At 36.5% G+C, this 26,063-nt stretch overlaps 1 pseudogene; it reads right to left on the bottom strand.

The window, feature by feature from the left end:
- Positions 1-791: 791 nt before the first annotated feature.
- The window catches only part of LOC105040126 (uncharacterized), a 56,447-nt pseudogene continuing 31,175 nt past the window's right edge, over positions 792-26,063 (bottom strand).

Genomic DNA, 26,063 nt, shown 5'->3' with positions numbered 1-26,063 from the left:
GTTGTCCGCTTCCACAGTATGGAAGTTCTGTTATTAGCTCCAAACTAACGATTGGCTTATATGTTCATGCGAAAGTCCACGAAAAGAAAATCTTTTAACTGGAATTAAGTCATGCTATTTAATCAAAGGGCAATTATATATAAGGAAAAGGTTCATTCCACCAAGGATATTTATCTGTTGTGAATTTAGTTGAATAGTTGCAGTTTTGAGCTTGTCATACAATCTAGACTGGGAATTAAAACTTATTTCTTAAAGAACACAGCACACTTGTAGAAATAACTAAAAACAGGGTGGTTGGTTGGTCATGAAACCTTGCTTGGGTGAAGTCGAGCATGTTATGTAAAGGATCAATATATCAAAATTTTCATGCATCATAATGCTTAGCTTACATTTTACAATACTCTGTAACATCATGAAATATACTGCTTGGCAAATACTCCATAATAGTAGGGGGGAAAAAGATTATGAAATATTGGAGGACATTGAATAATCATAAAATCTTCTTTTCTTTTCTTTTTTTCTTTGGAAACATCGAATGCCCAACAAGGCAACAACTTAAAAAATAGTGTCAATTATGATAGTCCTTTCAAATCTGTTGGTAACGGAGGAAAAAAAAACACAACTGGAAACCTTGAATGCAATACGATGGAAAAATATATCAACAAACCATCAGAGTTGTAAAGAAGATCAAAGTTTCAGTGATATGCAAAATAAGTACACGAGAAACCACTCAGGTTTGTGATTTGTCAAAACAAAAGGAAAATATATTGAATAAGTGCAAAAAGAAAATACTAACCACCAAATGAAGGGGAAGAAGTACCAAATGCTGGAGCAGTTGATGCCCCAAAGGCAGGTATAGAACTTCCACAAGACGAGAAACCCTCAGAATTTGTTACCATGCTGCAGACCAAAGCGATAAGTAAAATATCTCATGCTGCTCATCGTCAACAAATATCATACTCATAATTGGAGGTAAAATCAAACTGAAAATGGTAAGATAAGTCATCAAGCTGGAGAGATTTCAATCATAGCATGCGAACTACGGTGACTAACTACCGCAAAAGGAAGCAAGATGAAGAGAAACTAACTTGAGTTCATCAAGACTGGTGGAAAGATTGTCTTTGCCTTCCAGAATGTGAATCTTCCTTGCCTTTCTCAGCACACCTCTATTGTTTTGGGAGCAGCATTCTGGCTCTGGGGATTTGCTGTCCAAAAGTGAGCTGGATCTTGGTGAACCTCCGTTGGAGCCTTCCTCTTCGGGGGATCTGCAATCGTGAGATCATAAGTGGCCTCTTCTCCTTTTTTCCAGTATTTCTGTTGGATTTGCGAGCTTGGGGCATAAGGTGGGGAGTGTTGTTGCTCTGTTTCTGTATTGCTCCCTCCATTGTCTTGGACTTATGTAATCTTGTCTCGTATATATGCCGTTAATAAATCAAGAGGAGGCAATTGCTTCCTCCTTTCACTCGAAAAACTTTTCATCAAGACTGATGAAGAGACTTCAGACGTTTTTACCAAGTCGAACTAGGAGGAATAAAGCAATCTACCAAAAGTCCTATTACTTGAGATTCCTACTGGTGAGATTTCCCTGTTTCTCTCCAATGTTGTAAGGATTCCCTGTACACTACGTTTGTATTTGTATGGTTGCATTCTTTAATGAAAATCTGGTGATTAGGGAGGTTTTCCCACCTCTTTAATCTCCTTTTCCATCAATAATAATAATAATAATAATAATAATAATAATAATAATTCCTACTGCTTGAATGCAGACATGCAAGCAGCTCAGCAAAACCAAACCTTCCGAAAGAAGACACCATGAGAGCATAAAATAAGCAAAACCAAACAGAATCGAATCAAACTAAGAAATTCCACAAACCAATCTAGTACTCTCGCTCATGATAGGATCAAAAACTCAGCTAGAAGCCATAAAAAGCAGCAATCAAAAAAAAAAAAAAAAGAAAAAAAGAAGAAGGGAGACACAGAGAATACGATTGGTGGAGACGAACATGGCTGCGAACTCTCTTCGATCGCTGAGATGAACAATTTTTGGATCTGCGACGATAGAAGGTACAAATCGGTTAATTTCGTGACAAGTCTTCTGCTATATATATGCGGCAGACCAAAGGTTTTCACCTCCAATTTTAGCTTTAAAAAGAACGCTGAATTGAATTAAATTAACATATAAAATCCAACAGGACATCAAACTTACAAGCCGTACCTTCCACCAACTATTCTTATTCAACTAAATTAAATTACAAAATCCAACAGCAAATGATAACGAGGCCTTTTATATGCATGACGCGCCGGAGATAGCATTCCAGTGGCCTGTCACGTGGGTCCCACTTGAGTGCTCATGTGGCAAGCAGTGGGAGGTGGATCACTTAACTATCAGTGTTCAAGACCTCGTACCTGATCCCAACAGTCTTGTAGCTTGCTTCTCCTCCTACCCGAAAATTCATGCCAATCTTCCTCTTGGGGGCGGTGGGCTTTCTTTTCGAGTCTTCGTTTTGGCTGTTGGCAAGACCTTGGATTCGGATTTCAAAATAATATGATGATACTAGGAAAGGGATTTGTGACAGGTGATCTCCAGGGTGACTGGCTGGCGGTGGAGGCTTATAAAGCTCACGAATAGGTAAGTGGATGCAGGCTCGTCTGGTGCTTGCCATCTGATTAATCCTCCACCAAAGGAAGGAACTTTATCCCAAACAAGAGCCTTCTTTTTTTGTCTTCTTTATTTATTTTTTTATTTTTGGTAAAAAGCGGAGCTTAAAGCTAGATTCCAAACAAAAGAATATTGTACGGAAAAAGTATCATAAAGTACAATAGTTATATTATCAGAATCATCATCATTAAATTTTAGTTTAAACCATCCCATTCAATTCCACGATGGAAAAAATATACAGAAATCCATCCTCATTGACGTTCCTACTCAGATTTAGACGATGTACCCATGAGATTTTAAGCCGCATATAATAAATTATGATTAACAGCATATCGGAAGTCAATCTTTTTTGTGAACTATGTTCAAGAGAGTCTAAATCTTTTTTCTAAACCATGTCCTTGTAACTAATAACAAAGTGCAAGAGAAATAAGAGTAGGATAAGCTGAGAAATGTGCGAAAATGAGGAGAATGCATTATTAAAATATTGAGAAAAATATTTCGAGACTCGATCCATAATAAGCTTAAGATAACGTTCAAGACAACAAACGAAATCCAAGAGTCTAAGAATAGTTCAAACGGAGTCCAGACGGAGAAGATACGCACGAGAAAAGGCTGGGAGCAGCTGGTATAGCCCTCAGGCCGGCGTAGGCTGGCGGTGGCGCGGGCTAGGCCCGGCAGTGCACTGGCACGTGGGCTAGCAGCACATTGGGCTGGCCTAGACAAGAGCAAGCGCGCGCACGAGGGCCGTACAGGCACCCAGGCCCACCTGGGTATCGCGGTCCATCATAGATCGCGTGGGATATCGTGACTCACAGGGCCGCACGTGGATCGAAGGCGCAATCCAACGATTGATGTCACAGTTGGTGGGATCAGATGGTCCAAATCGAATCTGGGAGAGATCTGGACACAATTTGCGTGATCGGATGGCTCTGGTTCGAGTCGATCACGATCGGATGACCAAAATTGATTTTGGGTTTGATTGGGACTTGGTCTCCAAGTAAAATACTGTTTTAAGATTTTTGGAGCCTATATAACTCCGATTGACGAGCTATTTATTAGGTCAGATAGCTGATGACATCTTGATCATGCAAAAAGACTTCTTGAGAGATTTTAAAGAGCTTTTATGAGGGTTTCGAAGCTTCTTATTGAGAGACTCTTGTACAAAGGTTGACCAGTGAGTTCCTCTTGTATTATTTGATTTTGTTTCTCTCATAGTGAAGCTTGCACACCCCATGGAGATAGGCTTGAGGCCGATCCACATATTTTTATTATATTTGTTTGTTGTTCTTTCTTCTTCTTTTTCTAATATGGTGTCAACAACTGCTTTTCAGACATTGTTGTGATCTCAGACGGGTGATCCGTGTTCAGCAATTAAGGAACCTATCCCAAAAAGTGGTATCTGAGCCTGATTACCATGGACAAGTGATATCAGACGGTCCAGACAAAGATGGTGTTGATCGAGATAGAAGATGGAAAAGACAAGCACAATCAAGATGGAGATCAATTGGTTCGATCGAAAAAGCAATTTCTCCTTGTGGCAAGCGAGGATGAAGGACGTACTCATCCAACATGGATTGATTGATGCTCTCTTGAATGAGAAGAAGCCGGCCACCATGAAGGAGAAAATTTGGGAGCAGCTACAAATGCAAACGATGAGTACTATCTATATGTACTTGATGGATGAGGTGATGATTCATGTACTTGATGAGACTTCTCCGATGGTGCTATAGTCGAAGCTCAAAGAGTTGTACATGATGAAGTTCCTTACCAATACTCTTTTTTTATAGAGGTAGTTCTACCGACTGTAGATGGATGAAGGACAGAACATGCAGGAGCATCTTAGCCACTTCCAAAAAATTCTCACTGATCTTCTAGGTGTAAGTGAGAAGGTTGAGAAAAAGATCAGGGCATTGATCTTGCTAGCATCGCTTCCCCTTCATATGAGTCCTTGGTGACTGCTCTTCTAGTGGAGAAGAGCACCATCAAGATGGATGAGGTCATCATGATGATTTTTCAGAATAAGATTCTCAGATGAGAGAACCAAGCTTCGAGCTCAGATGGCGGCAGCTCAGCTTTGATGATTTCTGAAGGAATAGGTGGCAGCAAACGGAGTGGCAGAGAATCGTGAAGAGGATAATCCAGGTCCAAGATGAGGGACCCTAGCAAGATTAGATGCTATCGATGTGATGAGTTGGGGCATCCTGTTAGAGATTGCCCTCAACTCAAAGATCGGATGGGAGCTACTGCAGCGATGGCCAGTAGCGAGTCAGAGGATGATGTCCTATTGATATCTGATGAGGTATCTACTTTTTTTCCGTAATATATTTTAGATTCTGCATGCACCTATCATGTATGTTGCAGAAAAAAGCTGTTTGACTCCTTGGAAAGCAGTGAGGGCATTGTTCACTTGTCGGATGGATCGAGCTGTGCGATCAAGAGCACCAGAATGATCAGCTGGAGGACACATGATGGTGTAGTGAGGAGATTGAATGAGGTCCGATACATATCCAATTTCAGACAAAATCTTATCTTACTGAGCAGACTGGATTCAAATGGCTACAAGTGGATAACTGGTGATGGAATCCTGAAGGTCATATACGGCGATAAAGCGATATTGGAGGGAAAGTAAGCAGAAGAGGATATTACTATCTGATAGGGAGCCCAGTGCAAGTTGGAGCTTCAGGAGCCAGGGAGAGTCCAATGCGATGTGGAGCTCCAAGTGGAGAGGATCGGGCACGAGATAGGAGATTTGAAAGGATGAGAGGCGACATCGTAGATTGAAGTTCCTATTACCGTTGGAGACTTCTCCGAGCAGGTCTTTGGTTAGAGTGGACACAGTCCATGATGGAGGTGAGATCGAGCGGTCTGGTTCGACTCTCATGTTTGTCCATCCATGAGACAGCAAGCATGCCCCAGGGTATGGGGGTGAGGTAGATTACAAGCTCTCAGAGATAGGTGGAGGTCGAACATCGAGTCGAGATGGAGATTGTTGAAAAAAATATTTCTAGATTCAGTCCACAATAAGCCTAAGACAAAGTCGAGCATGACGGACGAAATCCAACAAGTCCAAAAATAGTCCAAACAGAATTCAGATGGAGAAGATACATGTGAGAGAAAGTCAGGAGCAGCTGGTACGACCCACAGACCGACATAGGCCGATGGCAACGCAGGTAAGGCCCAACAGCGCGCTAGCACGTGGGCCAGTAGCACACTAGGCTGGCCCAGACAGGCGCGAGCGTGCATGTGGGTGCTCAGGCCCGCCTGGGTATCGCGGTCCACCATGGACCGCATGGGATATCGTGGCTCACGAAGCCGCACATGGATCAAAGACACGATCTGACTGCTGATGTTGTAGTAGGTGGGGATCGAATGGCCCAGATCAAATTCGAACATGATCTGGACATAGTTTGTACAATCAGATGGCTCTGGTTCGAGCCGATCATGATCGAATGGCCAGAATTGATTTTGAGTTTGATTTAGACTTAGTCTCCTAATAAAACACTATTTTATGATTTTCGGAGCCTATATAACTCCCATTGATAAGTCGTTTGTTGCCTCAGATAGCTAATGACATCCTGGTCGTACAGAGATGCTTTTTGAGAGATTTCAGAGAGCTTTTGTGAAGATTTTGAAGCTTCTTATTGAGAGACTTTTGTACAAGGGTGGAGTGGTGAGTTCCTTTTATATTCTTTGATTTTATTTCTCTCATAGTGAAGCTTGCACGCTCCGTGAAGATAGGCTTGAGACCGAGCCACGTATTTTTATGGTGTTTGTTTATTATTTTTTTTTTTTCTCATGTGGTATCAACATCCGCTTCTCGGATGTTGTTGTGATCTTGGACGGATGATCCGTGTTCCGCAATTGAGGAGTGTACCCCAACAAGTGATATCAGAGCCTGATTATCATGAACATAAAATTTATAAATAAAATTTTAACATTTAAATCAAAATAAATAAATAAATCAATCAATCAAATTTATTTGAAAAGTAAACTATATAATAAATATACAAAATAACTCATTGATGAATTGGCTAAACTTTTTATCGAATGACCCACTTTATTAGTGAGAAAGGATTTTGTTGCTCTTATTTCAGTTTTGGAACGAAGAAGGATTCCAATTACAATAAGTTAGAAATGTATTCTCTAATCCTGATCCTACTTAATTAAGTTTGTTGATAGATAATGAATTTCGAGTTATGAATCTGAATTCACCAAGCAAAACAACGAACTATGATAACATGGGGACAAAGTTTAAATGACTTCTGTTGGGATTTTCTTTTCATTAAATGACTTTTCATAGGGTAGGTCAACTACATGTTGCTTTTTGTCTCAAAATTCATTGGGAAGATCAGAGCAGATTGTTTCATGAAATTAATTTTGATTTCCGTGAATATAGAGAACATGGCTTACAGCGGATTGAAATATATATATTATTCTCAAGGTACTTCAGAATTGCTGCAAAACCATTATACAAAAAAGACAAGTTAAAGCTCGAAGGAATATCATTTGAATATTATTGATAGGAGAAAAGATGTTCCCCTCTCCTCTTTTTTTTTGGTAAAGGCAAGAGTCATTAATAGGGAACTCTTAGTACAACCCAAAACAGTCTTCCCTACCGGTAACATATAACAAAAAACCCAGCAGGGTGACAGAGCCACAAGAGGCAGCAAGAAAAAACATTAGGGAATAAATACAAATACATGTAACAAAGTAGGAGTGACCAGATATTATAGTAGGGGAAAACCTGCTGAACAGCTGAATGAAGATGAAAACCACCAGATGTCATAGTAAGCTGCATTTTTAAGGCCAAGAATAGCGTCATACAGCAAACAGTCCAGATGAGAGGCAGCGTCAGATACAGAAGAAAAACGTTCCACCAATTTGCTGATAAGTAGACACCGCCCATGAAATCTAAGAGTAATATAGTAAAAATCGGACAGCAACAGAACCCCATAGATTTCATTTCTAACTCCAACGCAAGAGCAGCCCAGCATCCGGGTAAAACTCTGAAGAAAATAAGCAGAATAGCAGAGATAACAGGTACAAGGTGGAGAATGAAGGAATTATGTAGAAAAACAAAGTGCCGATTCATGATAAAATGCAGCTTAACCAATGTGAAAGGCATATAAAAAATATTAGAGATGTATCGATGCAAATAATTTAATGTCTTCCACACTCGAGATACCATAGTATAGGGGCCCGTCCCATCGGATCCATTAAACTGTTAAACATCATTTGGGAGAAAAAAGTCATTGCAATCAACAACCTCAATAATGTAAGGCAAGTTATCCGAATGCTTAAACCCCTCAGTATCCATTTGCCAAGAAACATCATTTGGGGTGAAATGTAAACAGCAATAGGGCTCAAATAAGCTGCAAAAAGCATTCAAAATATACCCCATTTGCAATATATGCCAAACAATATGTGAAACATCATCGAGGTTGAACTGTGTATGCTGGACCACTACCTGATGTAAAATGGACATTTGAAAGAAAGACCAACTCCCATCAGTAACAAAACCATGGAGAACATCATGTGGGAGGGTAGAAAAGTAGGTATCAAAACTTCATGATAGAGTAGAAGAAGGACATAAGAAAAAGATACAGATCCCATCAAAGAGACCATCATCTGGGATGAATGCAAAGAGCATATGCTGACATGTGAACAGGAGAGGAGGCTTTGATATTGTAAACAGCAATGTAATTTGAAGCTTATGTTGGCGACCAAAAAACCCAAGTTTGAGAAGGCCAGGAACCAGTAAACCGATGTCATTTGAACCTTATGTTGGTCCCGCAATATCCATTGACATATGAAGATTCCCCTGCTAGATAAATCTATAAATATAATTATTGTCAGAGTAGAGTTGCATAACAGTTCAGACTTCGGGAGCCTAGCATATGCAAGCTCTCCCTTTTCTGAATTAAAGCTGGAGGCACATATCAGTTCCACGCGCTTGGAATATGTACAAGGTAGAGCAAAGCCAGGTAACCGACCCGTATCAGAGCGAGCCATGATACGAGCAGCCCTCTTGAAGAAAAGTACCTGTGTGTCAATACAACAACAGGCAAGAAGAGATAAACTTATGATATTATAAAATGTTATGCTCATTTTGAAGTCTATCATTGTGTAAAATTTGTGTCAGAGAGGAGGAGTAGGGTCTCCTAACACCAAGGAAAAAGCCACCGCTTAGTGCATATTTAGAAAGCCAATCTGCAGCTTGGTTTTGCTCCCTTTTAATGTGTGAAATAAAGCAAACTGGGAGAGCATTTTTAAGGGTCCTCGTGTCACGCCCGGAACCCAACAGCCGGTTCGGATATGTGATAGCCGCACACTCTTTAGAGCAAGCTCTAAAGAATATGCAAGGTCAAATTAAATCATTACAACCTTAATATTCATAATAATTAATTTCAACAATAATTCATAAAATATTGCATAATTACAAATTAAATTTCTTCAATCCTCTAATCAGATACTATGACACTCTATCTATCCATCTGCTCACCCGTAAATCCAAACCATAGCCAATCATAAACATCCTGTAACTCTGAGAAGAAAAAGAAAGATGAAGAGGTGTGAGCTTTACAGCCCAAAAAGAATTCCCATAACACACTGATATAATAATAAATCTGAAAATAAGAATAAGCAATAAAACATAAAATTCCATGTTCAATATCTAAAATACTGCAATATCTATAAACTATCTATCTTGTCAAAAGAAATGCATCATCATATGTTAACAGGTAAAACACTTTTGTTCAACAATTATTTTATGTTTTATCTTTCATTTCTCTTTTCATAATCACATGATTTTTAATCTTTTCTTTCTGTTTCTAGACTAACCAAGTCTATACCTCAATCATTATCCAAATCAATTTTCATATAAAAGCCTTTCAAAGCTATCCTAGGATGAGCTCCTGGCCGGCTATCCCACGTACGAAAGCCCGTGAGAGGCTGTCCCAGGCATAAGCTCCTGACGGGCTATCCCAAGCATAAGTTCCTGGTGGACTGTTCCACATGACAAAGCTAGTCCATACCATATCTCTCTTTTTTTCTATTTAATCATTATATATTAATTTCATCAAATCAATTCTGACTTGCATTATGATCAATTTAGATATGTCATATCCATATAATCATGCCATCAATCTCTGATACATATATATTGACATAGCATACTCATGCTCAAAATCATATAAGCAAATAATGGTGTCTCAAATATAGCAAATTCATCGATCTCAAATCCAACGATGCAAGATCAACGATAAAATAGCATATATAATAGTGATCATGTACAGGGATTCTTACATTTATCGGTGACTGATCCAAGCATAGAAATCAATGTTCTTCTTCGATTTATGAATTTTGAAAATAAAATATTCCACTTGACATCTTATGCAAACAATCATATCTCTTCATGATCCTAATCAAATGTAAAAATCACATATAGAGAAAATTATCCGATAATCAATCCTAATAACATAAATCTAGGACCTCTCTTAGGATTAACCAAAATTAGAATTTGTCTATATGTCAGGACCCTCCACTGATTTATAAAATTTTTAGAGAGAGAAAATTCATGAAGTGAGAGAAAATTCTAGAGAGAAAAAGTTTTAGAGAGAGTGGAGAGAGAAAGTAGAGAGAGAATCTTCGTATCTTTCAGATAAAATTATGATTGAGATCATCAGAGGTCCTATCAGAGTGACTTAATATGAATTAACCATGATTGATGTTATCAATTTCGAATATGGATCGGATCGGGATCTAATTTACTGCACGAATTTTGGAGCAATCTCTGATCATCATATTTTTATCTTAAGTTTATCCCAGAGTCCGTGATGCAATCAGAGAGGGAGAGAAAGACTCTAGAGAGATAAAATTCATAAAGAGAGAGAAAGGTCTAGAGAGAAAAAATAGAGAGAGAATCTAGAGAGAAAAGATGGAGAGAGAAAATAGAGAGAGGAGAGAGAAATTTTCTCTTTCTTTTTATTTTTATTTTTTTTATTTTTATTTTTCTCTTTCTCTTTCTCTTTTTCTTTTTCTTTTTCTCTTTTTCTTTTATTTTTTTCTTTTCTTTTTCTTTTTCTTTTCCTTCTTCTTCCCACGACCCTCTCTTGGATCGAAACAGGAAAAGACCGACGAGGTCCCCCCCAGTGACACGGGCTCGGATTAGGTGGGTGGCATCCGATCGACGGCAACGGAGCAAGGTCGGCTGACAACGAGGTTCGGTCGGTGAAGTTTTTTTTTTTTATTTCTCGAAAAACAGGGGATCTGTCCCCTTTCTTCATGATTTTTGGTCATTGTCCGGTCGTCGGTGGCCAAGCACTCAAAAAAAAATAGAGAGAGATGAGGGTCTGGTCTCAGGGATGAGACGTCGCAACCGACGGCACCGGTGGCTGGAAAAGAGAGGAAAAGGTTCCGGCCGAACAGAGGTTTCATGTTTCATAGAATTTTTGATGATCTCGATGGTCGGCGAGGAGTCTAAAATCATGGGAAGAAAGAAAAGAGGGAGAGGAAGAAAGATTGAACCCTTACCTGAACTTCGGTGGCCTCTTCGACCTTTGATTTCCAACAAACACAAGAAGAGGGTGCCGCGACTTCCAAGGGAAAAGAGGAGGAATCAAGCTTGAAGATCGCCGGTAGAGGCTCGAGAAGGAGAGAGGAGGCTTATTTATAGAGGGTCCTAGAGTTTTAAGAGTTCTAGAATCTTTCTTCGATTGGGATTCATCGGAGAAGAAGACTCCCATCGGGAGTCTTCTTCTCATTTTCTATTTTATTTATTTATTTATTTTGGTATGGGCTTTGGGCTTTTGGGCTTGGTCCAGGGCTCAAATGGGCCGGGTGTTATATTCTCCTCCCTTCAAATAATTTTGTCCTCGAAATTAAGTTATGTCGTTTGAGATACATATTTCAAAGTATACATTCTTCATGTCATTCTCAAGCTTTTAATAGTCTACTTTACATAATATTTGTTTCATAAGATTTTGATATAATAAAATTATGTGAGGTCTCAAACTCATTCTATTCATACTGGTTCTTTTTTTTCTTTTTTTTTTTGAAGAACAGTAATATTTTAAACTTGTATTAATATACCACAGTTATTTATTCCAATATATTCTACTCAAAATTCATAATTATCTCAGACTACCTATGATGGAAAAATAAAGGAAGATCTTCACAATCATCGATTTCTTTCTTCTCTTGACCTTCTAATTAATTTAATAGATAGACTTTCATCTTAAGAAAATCTCAATCTTCTATATTAGTTCGAGTAATAATATTAAATTTGAAAAAATATGAGATATGTGTCAAGATATGTTAGATTTGAACTAATAACAGAACTATCAAGCTGTTAATAAACTTGAGATATTTAGGATTTCTTAGCATCATCTACAATGAAGCAACCTACTGACAAAAATTATTTGGCTACGATCAGATTAGATCAAAATCTATAGCATACTTTCATTATCAATAAAATTCTTCCTTATTTGCAATTAATGTATTCCTTCATAATATCTTTTGAATCATGAAATTAATATTTTTTAATCAATTTAATCTACCATACTTTTGCTGTACACTCTGATATTAATTTAGCAAATTATATAAGTTTATCGAAAGATAAGAATATCTTTGTATGTTAGATCAATTATAGGTAGATCCAACTTTCAAATTTAACTTAGAGCAAAACTTTAAGTTTCTTTGTCTTTACTATCTGTTGGGCATAGCATATCAAAATTAAATCTGGATCTACTTCCTATGTTTGAAATCATTGCATAAGTTTCATCACTCTTCAAGAATCCAATATATCTGAAATTAATTAGAGTTAACCTTAGATTTACCTTACAATTATTTAGATAATTTTCAAATCAATCTTCTTTATTTAGAAGAATTAATTCTAACTTGACAAACTAGAAGAACTCAAGCCAACATCCTTGTAAGTAGAATCAACTTGATTATTTCTTCTAGAGCTCTCTTCATCACAACCCTTAATATTAACCGATAAATCCATACAAAATCTTGTCCTTTGTATAAGTCATTCAAAATTTAACACTAGCAAGATATCTTAGTTCAATTCAGAAATCCGAACTTTGATTTGAATAATTAATACACTTCACCATCTTCAACAATCACAAGAAAAATTAAAGAATCTAATCCAAAGATGGTAATATAAATTATTAAAGATTTCATCATAACGTATATATCATATTCTAACAAAACTAATTCTTCATATTTAATTTAATAACAATATCAAAATATCCTAAATCCACTTAGAAAAGTAACCTTTGACTTTGCAAATTAAATCTAAATATGATATTTTGAATAATCAAAGATTTCACCAAGATGTATATCTCATATTCTCATAATAAAATTCAAGTATATATTTCATCTAAAATTGAGTTTTATATATGACCTCTTATAGGTTCAATGCTCAAAAATATTTTTCTCTCGTATAATAAAATTTTTTCTTAGACCATATCCTAATTAACTTTCTTTTGATAAGTCTAAAATTTATAATACTCATATAATTAACATCGAAATCAGAAAAAGTATCATGATCTTCAATCATATAAGTTTAACATTTCAAAATTATCTAGTATACTCAACATAACTTATCAATATCTTGCACTTCATTCCAGGGTCAACTCTTCTTATACTTAGATCAACCTTACTAATTGAAATCCAATATATACTCATCAATTTTATTATAGACATCATATACCACTTATGCATAAATTTCATCATAGTATCTATTGATTTAAAATCTAAATATTAAATTTTTTCTTTTATATCTATCATGTTCCTCATGATCATAGTCTCAAGTTCAAATATCACTAGAGTCACAATCCTGAATAATTATAACCTTAAGCTCAAATACCACTTAAATCATATTCTCTAGTGATCATAATATAAACTCTAATATCATTCTATTACATTCTTAATGATCATAACCTTAAACTCTGATATTATCTATCATACTCTATTAATTATAATCCTAGAAATGTCATGATCCCTAATGACCTTAAAGTTTTAATACTACTTCAGTCATATTCTTTGATATCATTCTGTCACATCTTATTAATCATACATAAAGTTTTGATATCACTTCATAATCTTAGTGATCTTAAATCTAAGCTCTAATATTACTTTATCATATCCTAATCACTTATATCCTAGTTTCCAAATGATCATAACCTAGGCTCTGATACCATTCTGTCATATCCTATCACTTATATCATAATCTCCAATGTTCATAACCTAAACTCTGATACCATTCTGTCATGCCCCGAACCCAAGAGCCAGTTCGGATACGTGATGGCCACACACTCCTTAGAGCAAGCCCTAAAGAATATGCAAGGCCAAATTAAATCATTACAACCTTAACATCCATAACAATTAATTTCAACAATAATTCATAAAATCTTGCATAATTATAAATTAAATTTTTTCAATCCTCTGATCAGATACTATGATACTCTATCTATCCATCTGCTCACCCGTAAATTCAAGCCATAGCCAATCATAAACATCCTGTAGCTCTGAGAAGAAAAAGAAAGATGAAGAGGTGTAAGCTTTACAGTCCAGTAAGAATTTTCATATCACACTGATATAATAATAAATCTGAAAATAAGAATAAGTAATAAAACATAAAATCTCATGTTCAATATTCAAAATACTGCAATATCTATAAATTATCTGTCTTGTCAAAAGAAATGAATCATCATATGTTAACAGGTGAAATACTTTTGTTCAACAATTATTTTATGTCTTATCTTTCATTTCTCTTTTCATAATCACATGATTTTTAATCTTTTCTTTCTGGACTAACCAAGTCTATACCTCAGTCATCATCCGAATCAATTTTCACATAAAAGCCTTTCAAGACTGTCCCAGGATGAGCTCCGGGCCGGCTGTTCGACGTACGAAAGCCCGTGAGAGGCTGTCCCAAGCATAAGCTCCTGATGGGCTGTCCCAAGTATAAGCTCCTGGTGGGCTGTTCCACATGACAAGGCTAGTCCATACCATATCTTTCTTTTTTTTATTTAATCATTATGTGTTAATTTCATCAAATCAATTCTGACTTGCATTATGATCAATTTAGATATGTCATATCCATATAATCATGCCATCAATCTCTTATATATATATATTGACATAATATACTCATACTTAAAATCATATAAGCAAATAATGGTGTCTCGAATATAGCAAATTTATCAATCTCAAATCCAACGATTCAAAATCAATGATGCAAGATCAACAATAAAATAGCATATATAATAGTGATCATGTACAGAGATTCTTACCTTTATCGATGACTGATCTAAGCATAGAAATCAATATTCTTTTTCGATTTATGAATTTTGAAAATAAAATATTCCATTTGACATCTTATACAGACAATCATATCACTTCATGATCCTAATCAAATATAAAAATTATATATAGAGAAAATTATCCGATAATCAATCCTAATAACACAAATCTAGGACCTCTCTTAGGATTAACCAAAATTAAGATTTGTCTATATGTCAGGACCCTCCACTAATCTATAAGATTTTTAGAGAGAGAAAATCCATGAAGAGAGAGAAAATTCTAGAGAGAGAAAGTTTTAAAGAGAGTAGAGAGAAAAAGTAGAGAGAGAATCTTCATATCTTTCAGATGAATAAATTATGATTGAGATCGTCAGAGGTCCTATCAGGATGACTTAATATGAATTAACCATGATTGATGTTATCAATTTCGAATATGGATCGGATTGGGATCTAATTTACTACATGAATTTCGGAGCAATCTCTGATCAAGAGAGAGAAAGGTCTCAAGTTTTTATCTCAAGTTTATCCTAGAGTCCGTGATGCAATCAGAGAGGGAGAGAAAGACTCTAGAGAGATAAAATCCATAAAGAGAGAGAAAGGTCTAGAGAGAGAAAATAGAGAGAATCTAGAGAGAGAAAGTAGAGAGAGGAGAGAGGAAAGAGTAAGAGGAGAGAGAAATTCTCTCTTTCTTCTTTTTTTTTTTTTTTTTTTTTTCTCTTTCTCTTTCTCTTTTTTTTCTTTTTCATTTTTTCTTTTTCATTTTTTTCTTTTCTTTTCTTTTTCTTTTTCTTTTCTTTCTTCCCACGGCCCTCTCTTAGGCCGAAATAGGGGAAGACCGACGAGGTCCCCCCAGTGACCCGGGCTTCGATGAGGTGGGTGGCGTCCAGTCGACGGCAATGGAGCAAGGCCGACCGACAGCGAGGTTCGGTCGGCGAAGTTTTTTTTTTTAATTTCTCGAAAAACAGGAGATCCATCCCCTTTCTTCATGATTTTCGATCATTGGCCGGTCGCCGGTGGCCAAGCACTCAAAGGAAGAGAGAGAGAGAAAGATGAGGGTCCGGTCTCGGGAATGAGACACCGCAACTGATGGCACTGGTGGCTGGAAAAGAGAGGAAAAGGTTCCGACCGAACAGGGGTTTCATGTTTTATTGAATTTTCGGTGATCTCGACGGCCAGCGAGGAGTCTAAAAATATGGGAAGAAAGAAAAGAGTGAGAGTAAGAAACATTGAACCCTTACCTGAACTCCAGTAGCCTCTTCGACCTTCGATTTCCGACAAATACAAGAAGAGGGTGCCGCAGCTTCCAAGGAAAAAGAGGAGGAATCAAGTTTGAAGATCGCTGGTGGAGGCTCGAGAGGGAGAGGGGAGGCTTATTTATAGAGGGTCCTAGAGTTTCAAGAGTCCTAGAACCCTTCTCCGATCGAGATTCATCGAAGAAGAAGACTCCCATCGGGAGTCTTCTTCCCATTTTCTATTTTATTTATTTATTTTGGTATGGGCTTTGGGCTTTTGGGCTTGGTCCAGGGCCCAAATGGGCCGGGTGTTACACCTCGTCTCCTTTTATAAGCTAACCCAACCCGACAAAAGGCTGAAGGCCGAACAGCACGCTGGCCTGCACCGACGCTCAAGCCGAACAGCACACCTGCACCAACACTCGTGCCCGAATTCAAATTAAAATGAAGTCCGAACATTCGAAGACTTCAGCTCAACTTATAAAAAGAGAAGAGGAGAACTGATCAGCCACCACCTTACTGCCAAATCAGTAGCTGATCAGCGGCCAACTCATCACCAAGTCAGCCGCCAACTAGCCATCAACAGCTATTTGAAAGGACAAATATTTGTGAATTAGAGTGTAATCTTGTCATTTTCATGGAAGTTAACACAAATCATGAGTTGGGTTAACAAGTACTAACATTAGTGAATGGTATAAATTTGATATAAATTATTATTTGAAATAGTATTTATGTAAAAATATAAAATACAAAATTACATGCAAAATCAATTCAAGTAATTTTCCTAATATGTGATGTGGATGCTTTGGTATAAATCACATGCGCCCATCACCAATCCATTTTACGACTCACATGAAAACTCCACGACTGGTTAAATGGTACTCGGGGATCCTAATCCATTTTACCACTTTGTATGTTGCACAACAAGCCTACATCTACGCAAACCAAATAAGCAGAGCAATAAAGGAAAGGAGTGACTTGCGGTAGTACCTATCACCTTTGATTTTCTATTTTTACATTTATATTTTTGCAACTTAATCCTCACTATATTTAATATTTGCATATTAATTCTCATATTTTTCTAGATTTATATACTAATTCCTACAAGCTTGTAGCTTATTGCTTTAGGTTCCTTAGGTTCACCAGATTTAAACAGAATTTTTGTGTTTATTTCTCTAATGGTGTTTGTTTCATAACTCTGCCCAGTTTTTGGATAGGTTTGCCCAAGTCTCCTTAGTTCTCCGACAAGGGAGGGGGCCAACTTATCAAGCTGACAAAGTACTTGGCAATGGGACTAAAAAGAGTGACCTCCTCTAGTGTAGCTCATTGCTTGCCAACCCTTCAACTAAAAACAAAAGGAAAAATCCGTCTTTGCTCCATGCCGCTTCCTTCTCTTCTCACCAACGCCGCTGCTTCTGCTTTCCCCTGGGTTCAGACCCCAACCGCTCCACCTCTCCCTTCCAACCTCTCTCTCTCTCTCTCTCAGCTGCTCTGTTTTCCTCTTTTCCCATCGTCATATTTTGTAGTCCCAAGTCATTGTGGTACTCCTCCTCAAGGTCCACTTGCATTTTGAGGCCTATGCCCAAGAGATCAAAGGATTCTAAGGATAAAAGATTTACCTAGTTTTCCCTCCCTTTCGAAAAATTATTTGTTAGACGAAGTAGCGTTTTCTTGGAATGCAATATAGAACCATTCAAAACCGGTAACTGTGGACTTGAATTGCTCCGAGTTGTCATTCTAAATTCAGGCATTTTGATAGACAACTTGATCAGGGAGAAGAGAAAAGGTAAAAGAAACTTGCTTCTCTCTCTTTTGTGGGGGAGCGGGGGCGTCTATTACTTAATGCCAAAGCTACTTCAACATAAAAAGAACCATATAATTGAAAAGTTCAGAAAAAGGATGTTTATTTGTTATAGATGTGCGTCTTCGCGCTCAACCTAGACTTAACTTGCTTTTCTCTTCTTTCTCTTTCTTCCTTTCTTTCTTTTTTTTTTTTTTTGGGTAGTGGTTTGTGGGGGTCTATAGGTACGGGTTGTATCTTTCGTGCGAAAGAACGAGTGATTTTCTTTCGCAACATCAGACGTTGGATTATACTGTGCATAGCTTCTCAAGCACATTTTTTGCTTCTGTAATGTGATAAAGCAACAACTCCTTCGTACTCTGAAAGTTGTACAAAATGCAATCCAACGAGTAAGGTCATGAAAGAAGGTCAATCATCCCTTCGCATGAAAGATACAACCAGACCCTTGGTATATTACTTAATGCCAAAGCTTGGCAGAAGAAAAAAAGTCTTGGCTGAAGTATATTGGCACGTTACCAATTATGCTACTTTAACATACCTGGATAATTGAAAAGATGGGATAAAGGAGGTTTATTTGTTATACATGTGTGTTTTAGTTCAAAGAAAATGAAAGATCATAGACACATGTGTGAATCCAAAGTAGTTAGTAAATAAATAAATACATGCAACTAAGGCTACAAATAGGTTGGGTTGACCCATGACCCAATCTGATCTGATCTACGTGGATCCGATCCGATCTATTTTAAAGGACTCATGGATTCAAGTCGGATTCTAAAATTGGATCCATTTCATTTTTTAGGTCAGGTCTAAACTTACTGAATTTTGATCCAATTCGATCCATGGAAACTTTTGGATTGATTTGAATCTTGAGATAAATGATCCAATCCAATCCGACCTGATCCGAACCTAATAATTCGATAAAGGATTGATCTATCCTTCCTTCACAAATATAAAAAAGATATCTACCAAAATTGCTACTAATGTAGCTGCCAATACCTATGAACTTGATGAGTTCTTTACTCTAGCTAGTGTTTCAGGGAAGTCATGCTAGCTTATTTTTCTAATATGTAACATCTCTCATTTATAGGTTGGCTGGTCGTCTCCCTCATCTAGAAAATCTAGTGAAATATGGAGAAAGCTACATGCATACCCCCCTCTATTGCAGTTGTCGATGAGGCACAGGCTAGCATCCGCCCATTTTGTAATAGTCATTCTTAGGTGTAATAGTATTTAATTCTATAACTAGATGCCATTATAGCATCTGCTACTACCAATGTTTTAGCCTCTTATGACTTATATAGATCACTAGGCTATGGCTAATAATTTTTTGTAGTGCTGATTTTGAACACATGCAAGCGCTTCCTACTATCACATCCATAGCGTTTATTCTTATTGTCAATAAAGCCAACATCTCATTACTTTGACTATAGGAAATATTGCATATGGACAATCACTACAGAAGATGTTATGGTTCTATGGATTATATTAAATTCAGAGGAACTCCCTTGATGTTATTTACTTTCCTAGTAATAAAATACAGAGACTTGAAGAAGAAAGGTCAGGAATATGATAGAACTTTTGCTCAGGGCTTCATCTAAGGGATCCCAAGCATATCTTTCATATATGTTCGTATATTTTTATTTATGTAATAAAAGCATGCTGGATCACATACAACACTAGAAGTAACTCTGTACATGCTCTTGTTCTATCAAGGTTCCCTCATCTCTCTTTATTCTTATGTTACATGAATATTAATTTTAATCGAGGCTTGCTTCAATATCTATTACTCTTGAAAGTGCATTCTATTAATTTTTAGATCCTTATCTCTTAAAATTTTATCTGAATATTTTGAATGTAGATTAACCAAGTCAAGGACAGTGTTGAGGAAAATATGATTAGGTTTTTTGAGTCCTTGGGTGAAGAGTGTGGAACATGGGGGCTCTAATAGTCTCATGCATCAGGATCAAAATTTTAATTAAGTTTGATAGTTATACAAATAAGGTTGCTTATAGATCTTCGATTTATTGATCTTATTATTTATAATCCAGACCTGAACCGATCCGGATCCAAATTCGAATCATATCCGTATTTCATAGATCGGGATCAAATTATACATGGACTCAACCTAACATGATCCGATTTTCTATTGGGCTGGGTTTGCGTCCAATATTCAGATCTGATCAAAGAACCAGATTAGATCAGGGTCACTCATGATTCGGTCCGATCCAACCCATTTGCATCCCTACATGCAACAAAAACCAAACTATCAATTATTAATAAATGAAGAGACTAGGGGCAGGAGGGGGTTTGAATTAGCAATATATGCTCAACTTTCAAGATTAGTTTAGTAATAGTTTCATTAGATATCCCAACATTTATATCATTAACATTTCTCTAGAAAGATAAACAAAATGTAGAGAAACTTGTTGGAATTTTCATGTCGGGGCATGTATGTATGTTTTAAAATTTTTTTTTCTAAACAATGCAATGGAATAGAAGATTAAAATATCTTTTAATCTTAATCATGCATGCATAAAATATAGAACACAAAGATCTACTTCATATGCTGAAATTGAACACATGCTAAATTTTATGCTGAAATTGAATATGTGATCGAATCACATACCTGTTTTGTAATTTTTTTTTCAATTCTGGATCTGAAAGAGAGTAGGTTCTTCCTTCACCATGTAAGTATCCGATCTCTATGGGTATCTACTCAGGATTAGTTTGGAATAGTCCTCTTTGATATTGATCCTTCTTCTCTAAGAACAATCAACCTGTGAATCTGAACAAAGCTTAGATCATGATCAACTCTTTGATCATTTCTTTGATCTTTTTTTCTCTTCTTCTCTTGCTTTTCTTTTCTTGATTATGAAACAATCAAGACCTGAAAACCAGCAAGGGGATGCCCAAGCTTCTCTTTGGGCATGGAGATATGGGACGCCCAACCCCTTTGGGTGTTGGACTTCAAGGGGAGAAGAGAGGGAGAAAAGAGAGGGGGCGTGGGGAGCTTCTAAGGGGGGCGTGAGCTGCTGAAATTCAATGCTAAGGAACCTCAAGGAAAGCCCCTTTAAATAGTCATAAAGTTTGAATCCTATTCAAAACCAAATAACCACTTAATACAAGTTCCACTTATATTAGAAATTCTTATTTCTTTAGTTATTTGACCCTCTTTAGGAGATCCTTCAGGCGTCAACTTTTGGAATCCTTGTACCCACAAATACATATGCCACATGGCTACCATGGGATGCCCCAATCAGGTCCACACGCCCTCTCTAGCGTGTGCATGCCCAACTTGATCAAATCAAGCGGCACCCAATCAAAACTATCAAGAAAATTGATTAAAAATTTGAATTCTTAATTTATTTGATCCAAAACCCTAGGCACCCAATAATTGAAGCCCAATGAATTTAATTCATTTAGATTATTAGCAGATAATTAATTTGAATTAATCTTATCAAATAAAAAATTCAAATGCAAAAAGAAAATTGGGTTCAACTATGTGCTAATAAGGTTACCTTGAACCCAATAGGATTTTTCTAAATCCAATTTAGACTTTGTAAGTCTAATTGCTTATTCCAGATCTAATATCTTTGTTGTGTGATCCTATAGGTTCAATTCTATTTGGTAGTGAGATATACAATGATCTCTATCAAAATATCATTGAAATTTTTTTCAATGGATCAGAACAAGTCTACTCTAACTCATCAAAGATTGTCGATCCTGAGCAATCCTAATAAGCTCTCACCATCCATTAGTGACATCTAACAGTATATAGTAGCAATTCAACAGAATCAAAAAAAAAATCTCAAGATGTAGTTCACATGTGATTCAGTTTCTCTATCATGAGTTTCGACTAGATGGTAGGTCATGAATAAATTATCAAACCTCATCATCAGTCATATAATACATTCGACTAGCTCAAGTCCAATTGTGATCCTTACGAAAATTCTTTTCCACCAATCATATTGCTGTGGCCACAGACTCTCAGACTTAGCCTCTCAAATTTCATAGGACTACTCCTCTCTATCAAGATCAATAGATTTCATCTAGATATGCACCCTACTCCTACAATGGACCAACTATCGCCAACATCCACTACAAGGACTCATTGAAATCATGTTCATATGTCAGTCAAACTCCAGTAGCCTCACTGCGAGCAGTCAAACTATCACAGGTCAAAAGATCATTCACACAACTACAACATCGAGATAATCATTGATGATCGAGTAAAAATCTAAGTGATCTCTCGTATGGTCACGCTCAGTACTAGCTATTCTCTAATAACTACCCAAACTCATCGCTCAGTATCTCTACACTGTAAATCAGAGACTCATCTATCCTAAAAGAAGTGATCTGTATGTCGGTCTATCTATATCGATCACCATTCTTATGATGATACTATGATCGGAAGTATTTAAAAATTATATACATGTCTCTAATTCTTAATACTTTGAGAATATGTATCGAAATGTTAATTCCATGGATGATTCAAAGACACATCAATCTTGAATGAAAATAAAACTTATCCTTTATTGATTTAATTAATGAATTAAATATAAAATTATATCTTAAATTTATTATAATGTGTCAGCCATATTGGCTTCTAGGACATACATCTAACAATCTCTCACTTGGACTAAAATCAATTAGCCACTAATCTAAGTTCCATCTTCTCAAGGTGGATTTTCATCTTTGGTTGGCTTAATTGCTTTGTCAACGGGTTTGTCATGTTGTCCATGGAATCTACTCTTCGCACTTCGACATATTTTTTTTCGAAGTAGTCGCATATGATATGGTACCATCGCTTGATGTACTTTGATTTCTGATGAGATCTCAACTTCTTAGCAAGTGCTATGGCTTCATTGTTGTCGCAATAAAATGGTATGGCATCAGATGTCATTACATCAAGCTCCGTGATGAACTTCTTGAACCAGAAGCCTTCCTTTGCAACATTCGAAGTAGTGATATATTCAGCCTCCGTGATCGAATCTGCTATGATGGATTGCTTGAAACTCTTCCAGCAAACTGCGCCACCATTGCATGCGAACACATATCTTGACGTAGACTTACTATCATCAGGATCAGACATAAAATTTGAATCAGTATACTCCTCGACTCACAACTCAGAACCTCTTTCAAAGATCAAAAACCAATCCTTAGTTCTTTTTAAGTACTCAAAGATGTTCTTCATAGCTATTTAGTGCTCCTCCCCTAGATTCGACTGATACCTGCTCGTGACATTCACAGCAAGGACAATATCAGATCAAATATACAGCATGATATACATAAGGCTCCCTATGGCTGAGGCATAAGGAATCCTACTCATATGCTAAATTTTCTCAGATGTGGTCAGACACATCGTCTTGAAAAGATGAATACCATGCCTAAGAGGTAAAAGTCTTCTTTTAGAATTTTTCATGCTGAATCTCTTCAGCACTTTTTCTATGTACAGCTTTTGTAACATGGTCTAGCATCCTTTTAAATCTATTTCTATAGATCTTTATTCTAAGAATATAAGATTCTTCCCCTAAGTCTTTCATGAAGAATTTTTTAGATAATTATCTTTTGATCAAGATCAGTATGAAAATATCATTCTCAATGAGGAGAATATCATCCACATACAATACGAAAAATATTATTATGCTTCTATTGATCCTTTTGTATACACAAGGTTCCTTTTCGTTCTTGATAAAACCAAATGATCACATCATCAAAGCGAAGATTTTAACTCTGAGAAGCTTGCTTTAATCCGTATATGGACCTTTGCAGCTTGCAGACTCTATGATTACCATAACCAGATGTGAAACCCAAAGACTGCTCCATATAGATATCTTCTTCAAGATATCTATTCAGAAAAGTAGTTTTCACATCCATTTACCAGATTTCATAATTATAATAAGCTGCAACAGCAAACAGAATGCGGATGGATTTCAATATGGCTACGAACGAGAAAGTTTTCTGATAATCAATACCCTCGCACTGACTATAACCTTTTGTCATGAGCCTAGCTTTATAGGTCTCTACTTTACTATCAGCACCTTTTTTTTTTATAAATCTATTTACACCCAATAGGTACTATACCCTCAGATGGATCTACTAAGGTCTATACTTGGTTCAAGTGCATCGAATCAATCTGTGATTTTATTGCATCTAACTATTTTTTGAAATCGATGTCAGACATCGCCTCACCAAAAGTACTAGGATCATCACCATGACCCCCATCTCCTATAAGGAATGCTTCCTCTACATTTTCTTTCAACATATCCATATATTTTTTAAGAAGATAGAAGATTCTACTTGATCTACGAGGTGAAGGTGGAACATTAACTACTGGCTCATCATGGATGGATTCTTGAGGATTTATAGCTCGTTGCTCTTAAGAGACATTCTCTCTAAGCTCAACTAACCTCCCATTGCCACCATCCTGGATAAACTATTTTTCTTAAAATATGGTATTCCGACTCACAATCATATTATGATTTTGTGAAAAGTAGAAGTAGTATCTCATTGATTCTTTTGGATATCCTATAAAATGAGCTATTACAGATCTATTCTCTAATTTATCAGCCATCTATCTCTTGACATAGGCCGGACATCTTCAAGTCTGAAGATAATCTAAACTCGGCTAGCTTCTTACCGTATCATATCTCATATGGTGTGGTAGGAACTGATTTTGATGAAATCCTATTCAATAGATGAATTATAGTTAATAAGATATGTCTCCAAAGATATAAAAATAAATTAGTGAAGCTCATCATAGATCTGACCATATCTAATAGGATCCTATTTCTCCTTTCGGATATCTCATTGAGCTGAGATATTTCAAAAGGAGTCCATTGAGAGAATATGTCATTGTCTTTAAGATATCTCAAAAATTTTTGACTAAGATATTCACCTCCTCGATCAGATTGAAAAACTATAATGAATCTGTCTGTTTATTTTTTTACTTTATTTTTGAATTTTTTGAATCTTTTAAAGACTTCAGACTTATGTTTCATCAGATACATATATCTGTACCGAGATAAATCATCGGTAAAGATGATGAAGTAGCTATAACCATTCCTAATCTGCACATCAATTGGCCCATACATATCAATGTGTACCAGAGCAAGTAACTCGGTGGCCCTTTTTTCATATCCTACAAAGAGTAACTTGGCCATTTTTCCTTGAAAGCAAGATTCATAAGTTGGATATGACTCTGGATCAAGAAAGCCAAGGATCCTATCCTTTTTCAATTTATTTATCCTGTCCTCTCCAATATGGCCTAGTCTATGATGCCATAAGTACTTCTAATTAATTTTATCTCTGGATCTCTTTTGACCTACGGCACTCGCTATTTGCTTGTTCAAATTCACATTCGCATCAATATGCAAGTGATATAGACTGTCAATTAAAAGATCACGTGTAATCAATTTATTTCATAAATAAATGAAATAAAAATCTTTATTGAAATTAAATTCAAAATCATCCTGTGCTAGCATAGACATGAAAATCAAATTTTGACCAATTATAGGAGCAAAATAATAATCTTTTAAATCTAATCTAAATTCTAATGGTAATCGAAGAGAATAAATACCAACAGCTTCTGTAGTAACTTTTACTCCATTACCGATCCAAAGGATCATATCACCTTTCCTCAACATCCTACTTTCTATTAAATCCTGGATTAAGTTATATATATGAGTACTCGAACTAGAGTCCCATACCCACTAGAAGTAGAAGAATTCGTAAGGTTAGATTTAATTATGAGCATACCTTCTGAAGGTTTATCAACCTTTTTGGTCTTTAGGCTCTTCAGATAGAGTGGATAGTTCCTCCTCTAATGGCCGTCAGCGTCACAGTGGAAACACTTTCTCTTTGCTTCAGCCTTCTTTGAAATATCCTTCTTGAGCTTGCTCTCTTTCTTCTGCTTCTTAGTGAATTTATTCTTCTTCTTCCAACCAGATTTTCTCTTGATGGAAGAAGTCCGCTTCATAATGAGAACAGTGCCCCTTGAACTCTTCAAGATTCTCTCTGTAGTGACCAATATGTTGACCAGTTTGGATATAATGCAATCA

This window comes from Elaeis guineensis, chromosome 1 (genome assembly GCF_000442705.2).
Source record: "Elaeis guineensis isolate ETL-2024a chromosome 1, EG11, whole genome shotgun sequence".
NCBI classification, from domain to species: Eukaryota; Viridiplantae; Streptophyta; class Magnoliopsida; order Arecales; family Arecaceae; genus Elaeis; species Elaeis guineensis.
Note: the sequence above shows the minus strand (reverse complement) of the source record. Positions and strands in the feature narration are given on the sequence as shown.